At 34.6% G+C, this 7,374-nt stretch overlaps 1 long non-coding RNA gene across 2 annotated transcripts; it reads right to left on the bottom strand.

Moving 5' to 3' along the window:
• Positions 1-286: 286 nt before the first annotated feature.
• On the bottom strand, positions 287-2,851 carry LOC118074876 (uncharacterized). 2 transcript variants are annotated; one of them, XR_004691244.1, is made up of 5 exons: positions 1,616-2,851; positions 1,364-1,533; positions 1,120-1,262; positions 715-1,028; positions 287-604 (listed from the first exon to the last, which is right to left on the bottom strand). It is a non-coding gene; the product is annotated as an uncharacterized lncRNA (long non-coding RNA). The 2 variants fall into 2 exon arrangements; XR_004691242.1 differs by having other exon boundaries at positions 1,120-1,533.
• Positions 2,852-7,374: the final 4,523 nt, after the last annotated feature.

Below are 7,374 nucleotides of genomic sequence, written 5' to 3' on the forward strand. Positions count from 1 at the left end.
AGTTGTCTGAGTCTGGTTGATCGTATTTTTTCTCTACGAAAGGTGAGCTGACTGCAAAAACTGCGAATTGACTGCGTAAATTTCTACGGCGTTGACCGCGTGATTTGCCTGGAGCTAACTGACGCCACAAGTGCTCGACCGCGTGCTTGTTGGCGTCACTAGGGCCGTAGAGTTGCCTTCTGGGCCATGAGGGGAATACTTCCCGATGATTGGCCCCGTGAGTTGACTGACGCGCCGGTGGACAAGTCCGGCATTCACAATTTTTAAATATTTCCCGACTAACTGACTTGGGCCCCTCCAAGTCAGAACACATTCACTATATCCTCCTGTATAAAATTTGTTACCTTATCGGTTTCTACATTTGGGTGGTTAAAACATTCATCTGCTGTTTGATTAATCACGATATATGACTCCGCAATGAATGCTGTTGGTTTAGCATTCCGTACGGCATTATGTCATTTTTCGCAGTTGGTTAATTTTAAAATTTTTGCCAATATGACTTCTGTACAATAATACAAAACAGAATTTGACAAGTTTGGTAAATAGTAATCGTGCTCTTCTAAAGCATCTTCTGCTTACCACTCCTTATTGTTGACAGCTTTTCCTATAAAATTTTAATGATACTGATTTTGTCAGTGTCCTTTGTGTCGTTAATAATCTTAACTTCTTGTAATGTAATAAGTTGATTACTAGTTGGTATTATTTTACAATTACCTGGTTTCGGAGCTCTTAAAACACTATGAGGTGATAATATTCTGTATATTTGCAGAAAAGTTGAGGTCGCGGGATGATCATTTGCTCCTTCTGCTTGTCGCACAGTCTCGAAAAATCTCCAAAAGTCATGTAATGCACATTTGTCCTGGTAACTCCTATTTAAGATGTTGTAATAATACAATTATCTCTCATTATACCTCCAAAGAGTCTTTTTTGGATCGTCCGTTTGTAGTCAGAAAGATATGTTTATCAATAGTCTGATTTTTAACATTACTTTCCCAATTGTTTAGAGTCATCAAAGCTTCGTTAATGATCTACATTATTAAGAGTATTTATTATAACAAATAATAACAGAGGTAAGCAAGTAACTTAGTAAAAAAATATCATTCCATAAACAACACTTACTGAAAATTTGTTATCATCAGGTTTAATTTCATGATGATTTTCGTTGAGACAGTCGAACAGTTTGTTGATCCATACACAAAATTCAATTATTCCACTGAAATCTTCGTTTACAAAATAGCTCTGATATGTCCTCAATTCTCTTGCTGTAGACATGGTCAACACCAATTATAGTCAAATTTAATTATTACGTGATGTCATCATGAATTCTTTGATTTTGGTAAAAAGTCACTGTGTTAATGTGTACCTGAAGTGCTGATCGGACTCGCATCTTCGAGGAATTGTTTAATATCAAATGATTCTCGGTTATTTTTTGAATGACACGGTTATTAATAGTCTTCAATCTTTCAACTTCATGATCCATGTTAAAATGTTCCCAATTTATGAAGGCTACTTTGGATTGATTAATCTGAAAGCCTTGTATCAAGAAGATGTTTTCACTTTTTGGTCGTGTTACTACGGACAGAAAAAATAAAACTAAAATGGGTCATATACTCACCTTTAACGACTCTTTAGTGTAAAGACGATTCCTGCATGTTTTTATCAAATGTGGTGTGTCGGAAAATACATATATCTTTTGATTCTCATCAATTGGATGTTGAAAATGAGAAAATGTCGATGATCTACATACTCTCTTGTTGTACTTGGTCATGGTAATGGTGATATATCATTCTCTCGGATAAATCGGTATGTAGTTGAAGATTTCATGTGCATGAGAATACATAAATATATTCAATACTCTGAGTACCTTTCACCATTTTGGTGATTACATTTAGAAGTGTTAAAACTTTCTCTTATAATGTTTTGCTGCTCTTCTGATGTATTATTGTTGTTGTTATTGAGAATTTTATACTGCATGATTAATTAATGATATTTCATTATGTAGCTCAGTTAATGATGCTTTTAGTTGATCATTTGCCTCTTGTAATTTTTCATTTTTTATGTGAATTTCTTTATTATTTTTCTTCAATTATTGTAATTGAGCCATGACGTCGGCTCCATCCACTCGCTTCAATTTCAAATGATTGCTACTAGTAGTACATGTAGAAGAATTTCTTTTTCTTTGGCCTTTAAAACTTTCTTCACATTTTCGTAGTGATCACACTGATGTATAATGTCTCTTCCATTCGACGATTAGACGACTGGAACAGATAACTGCATTTCACATGACGGTATTATTGCGACTTTAAGTATCTTGTCAACTTGATGGTCCGCTGCTGTGCTATGTGAATCATCAAATTTCTCGTAAATTTTGTTCCACCAAAATTGGCATGGAGTAGCACTTCTCTCTAATTGACATGCCCCAAAAAAATATTTATTTTTTTCCTTCCATTATCTTTTCCTTCTTCTACATGAAAATGCATAAAAAAAATTTTTTTTTTTAATTAAATGATTAATTTTGGAATTACGCGTATAGGAAATTCAATTAACCGAGTAAAGGTGGCATAAGACCGACTATTATTTCCGGAGATTGGTATCTTTTGGCACATAGAACGAAATGCTTTTTTATGATTCACTTTATATCCAGATTTGCTCCCCGAAACAACACAATATGCCATACTGTGTGAAACTAAGTGTACTATGTTTCAAGTAATCAGGCTATTAATATGAACTTCCCAGGTTCATAAACATTCTTTTAAGGGCGCTGCCCGGAAAACCGTTAGGTCAATTGGCTAATATTGACTTCCCATCAAGTCATGGAACATGCCGAGTACATGCAATTTGCATTACATAGGCGTGGAAATCGTCCGAGAACTCCATCCTACAAGGTAGACGTAAATGTAGATTACTAAATATTCCGAGAAATAATAATAAACAATAGCAAATAATCCGAATTATCATTATTTTACTGAAATAATATTATTTTTCACATTTATTCATACAAATAAAAAGTTAACTTTTAATTCCATAAATCTATCTCGGTGTTTGATTACTGTTCGTTGATTTGTTCCCTTACAAGAAAAATAACCAATAATCTTTACATTTCATAAAATTTAAGAGGATCGATATTGCTGTTCAATACTTCTCGGAAGAAATCATGACCTATTTCTTACGATTTTATTGGAATAATTTTTACATACAAATTTTTTGATGCGACAAAAAATGAATATTTAGTTTCCGATATGTTCTTTTAGCGTATATCGGAGTAAATGGTTCTTCATTTTATTGGTATTCACTCTACTCAGTATGACATTCACGTTTGAAGTCAAATGACTACAGCTTTCCTAATGTAGCGCGCATATATCTGTCTATTCAACTTTTACCTTGCCCGCATATTATTCAGGTATCCAGAACAGCATAAGTGACCACTGAAGCAATAGGGTAGTGCTATATTGCCAATAATTCAAGTGTAGAATAAAACGGAACAATGATTTGGCATTGAAAAACTCTTAGGGGTAAACAAATATAGCAAAAAAGTTTGTAGATTCGCACATTCCTATCTCAAAAGGTCAATGATTATAGAGACTTCACATAAAATAAACTTTTGTTCACAAAGCTGCAATAGTTTGGAAAACTCTATGTCTTTTACAATACTATTATTGACTTGTAAGCTAGATGCACATAAAAATCATGCTTTATCAGAAAGCTGCAACTAATTCTGAGAAGAATAACACCAAATCAAGAATTCGGAATAGTCTCTGCGAAAAACATGCAGATACTTTCTTTCATGTTCTGCTCTTTATACGTACACTTGCAAATTCTCTAAAATAACAATTATTGTGGTATATTCAAAGTGACCTAATAAAATCCAAAAAATCAACTCATGCGTGTTGAACATTGAAATTATGAGCGTTAAAAATTTTTTATCTGTAATAAACAAAACTAGCGGAGATACAAATATTTGAAGTCCTGAAAATCACGCTCAGGGACCTTTGTCAGCAAGTTGATGCGCTCAAGAATTGTCTTTCGACCACAAAAATTATTTTCCAATAAATTTATCTAGTCTACATTGTTAATTGAGTTATTTATAATATTATTGTCAATTTTCGTTTCGTAATTAACGAAACTAGCGGAGATACAAGTTTTAAAATTCTTAGAAATTACGCTCGGGGACCTTCATAATAAGGAAATAGTATTTAACGAGTGTTTGCTAAATTCAAATTCAATTTCGTCTAGTGCGGATGCTGCCGCGCAGTTGGACTCATTTGCCCAAGAAGCGGAAGACACCTAGCGCTCCTAGTAGATAAATAACTGAAGGAATCAGGACTGTATAAGATTTTTGTGTATGGAACATAGGCAGTCGAATAGAGCTAGGCTCGGGACGGACTTGTCGTGCAAAACGACAACATGGTTCTATTTGTTACTTCTAAAGTTAAGTGGTGTGATAAGAAAAATCTTATTCTCCCGTCATTAATAAATATTCCTGCGAAGATTCCATTTTGCAAATGTACAGGTATCTATTATAATAGATATACTAGGAGTGTTCTCACCCCGCCTCCCCTCACGATGAAACAGTTTGAAGTCTGTGTCCGTGCTAGATTACCAACTGTTGATCGCGTCGTTCCACCGACCGAGATCGTTAACAATTTTCGATACGACGCACTTACGTTATAGATTTATGTAACAGCGCGAAGTTAATAATATCATCAGCAAATACAGACCTGTTTATGCAAATGAAAGTTATTAGCACAAATAGAGGAGATATCATAAATTTATGTACCTTATCTGTAGAAGATCAGTTTTTCAATCTATGGTGCACAAAATAAAATTTTTTATAGATTTTTAAGGATTCTATATACACAATGGGCAGTATATAGCGAAAGAAATAGCACTACTTCGGTTAAGTGATCCGACAATTGATGTTTACTTTACATTTTATGACATTACATTACATTTTCAGGAAACCTCGCAAGATGGTCACCGTTGATTTAGCTGAGGTTCCTCTATGATAATCTACGTCAGAAATAATACACTACGTATTTTTTCCGGTAGAAAAACGTTTCTCCTGGAGCTCAGTTATGTAAGTTGTGGAGAAAGGGTCAGGGCCGGAAAAATAATTTATCGGTTGTACTCCATAGAATTAACCCGAATAATCAGGAACACGATTAAGTTGAAGGTTCCTCGTTACATAAATCTATGAAAAAACAAGTATCGAGTAAATATGATTGTATTAAACAAAATCAATCTTTGTATGGCCATGCTGCATTAACCAAATAAAACCATTTCCCAATCAAATGCCTTCGACCTAAGTTCTGGAACGTTTTACAATTTCTTTATATTTCTCTATATTTAAATATTTTTACAAAACTTTATACATTATTCAATCTCAATAAATGACTCAAAGATAAATACAATCGAGTTCTATCTTATAATTTTCTCTAAAACCCGAGGCAAAATAATCAATATTTCCCCAATTAACTGTTATATTCTCAACTGATTTTATTGACTAGACTTAATCACGAGAGCAAACCAAGGGTGGAAGATCAATTATCTTTCATTATCTTTGCTGAAAACTACCAAACTACTGAAAATCCTACCAAAAGTTGGACTCAATACGACTTACATGAGCAGCAGAGGATACTTAGATGTCGTAATCTCGTCTCAACTGGTTCCCGGATAAACTAGAACCTCCTCTCTGCATCAAGGATCTCCATGTGGTCCGCCATGTCTCTACTGTCTGCTATCTTCCTTCTCAACTTGCTCAAGTTCTTCAACCTTCACTCGCTTCTTCCATCTTCACTCTTCAATAGCTAACTTCTAACTCTCCTCTCCAAAAGCCGAAATCTTACTTCTTGCTCTAAACGCCAAACTCCTGCCTCTTCGAAAGCCCAATTCTTACTATTTTTCCCTCTTTGATTGTTCGATGTCTTATCATATTCCCCCTCCAATAGCATAGGTATTTCTTGATTTGTAGGATTGTGTCCCCATTAGTAGTTCTCATCACGTGATCTCTCCGAGATTTCTTTGTGGAAGGGTGTTTTAACCTAGGTGCTCCCTTGGAGGCAAAGTTGATCAGGCTATCCCTACAAGGCCTGCAAACTTATAGCTAATTCTCCAACTCAAATCTAATTTGTTCACAAAATCTCTAAAATGCACATTCCACACCTCTTCTATTGGAGTGCCACGTTACTGGACCTGATCGCATGATGATAACTCATAGGGCTAGAACGTCTCCTAGCATGGATCATCTAACGGGTGGAACGTTTCGTTTAGCCCTCTACTCCACGTTAGCAATCCAATCTCCACTTAATGGTTCTCAACTCCACAAATGATTATTTCTTCTCCCCTACCATCTCCTCCTCATCCTATTGAGTCTTTTTCTACTACCAGAATTACATATATAATCTTCTAACCTTGCTAAATATCTTTTATAATGATATTTTAAATTAACAATCGAAATGAATAATTATTAACAAAAGTATATAATCGGGTAAAATAATCTTTTAAGCACAACGTGAACAATTATTGTAATGACCAGTGAAATAGCTCCTGAAAGCTCCAAAAATATAGAGCAACACGTAAAAAATAGCTAGAGCAAACTAAGTGGGCTATGATTAGCCTTCCATATTAATTATATTATTCTTTGAGACGTCAATGAAACGTTATCCAAAAAATAACGTCACAACATATTTATAAAATTTGCGGAGATACTTTTTTAACTTCCCAGTGGGAAGTTATAGTAATCAGTCCGATTTTTCGAATCCCGAATTTTGACATATATCCACGTTTTATGGTCCCCAGAGTCGAGTACGATAATTTTCCAGTAGACGTCTGTGTGTGTATATGTACGTATGTGCGTTCGCAATTATTTTTCGCATTGATTATCTCGAGAACAAAAAATGACATTGACGTGGAACAAACTGCATTCGAGACGTAATTGCGCAACTTAGAACTAATAAGGTTTTTAGCAAAATCGTTTCAGTAGTTTCTTATGCAGAATCAAATATCAGTACTCTGCAGTGATCTAGGTGCGACTCGAAAAATCCACACGACCAACTTCCCAGTAAAAAAATGAAAAACACCTCGAATAGAACCCGTTCCCACTCTTTACAACAAATCGAATTGTGATAAACGAAATGAGTATATTCTTATCCATTTGATATCGTTAGCTACCTCATTTTAGTAAACGAAAAAATTGTGCGTTAGAAGAATTCAAATATACCTCATAGATCCTTTTCTTCATTATTTACAACAAATTTCATTGTGATGAACGAAAGAAATATGCTTTCATTTTTGTCATACAGTTGGTAATATTTTTTCAAGTAAAAAAAATCATGCGTTAAAAGTACTCATACAGGGTGTTAATAAAAGGGGAAC

The sequence above is a fragment of the Chelonus insularis genome, unplaced genomic scaffold, assembly GCF_013357705.1.
Source record: "Chelonus insularis isolate UGA/USDA-ARS -01 unplaced genomic scaffold, ASM1335770v1 contig_106_pilon, whole genome shotgun sequence".
Classification (NCBI taxonomy): Eukaryota; Metazoa; Arthropoda; class Insecta; order Hymenoptera; family Braconidae; genus Chelonus; species Chelonus insularis.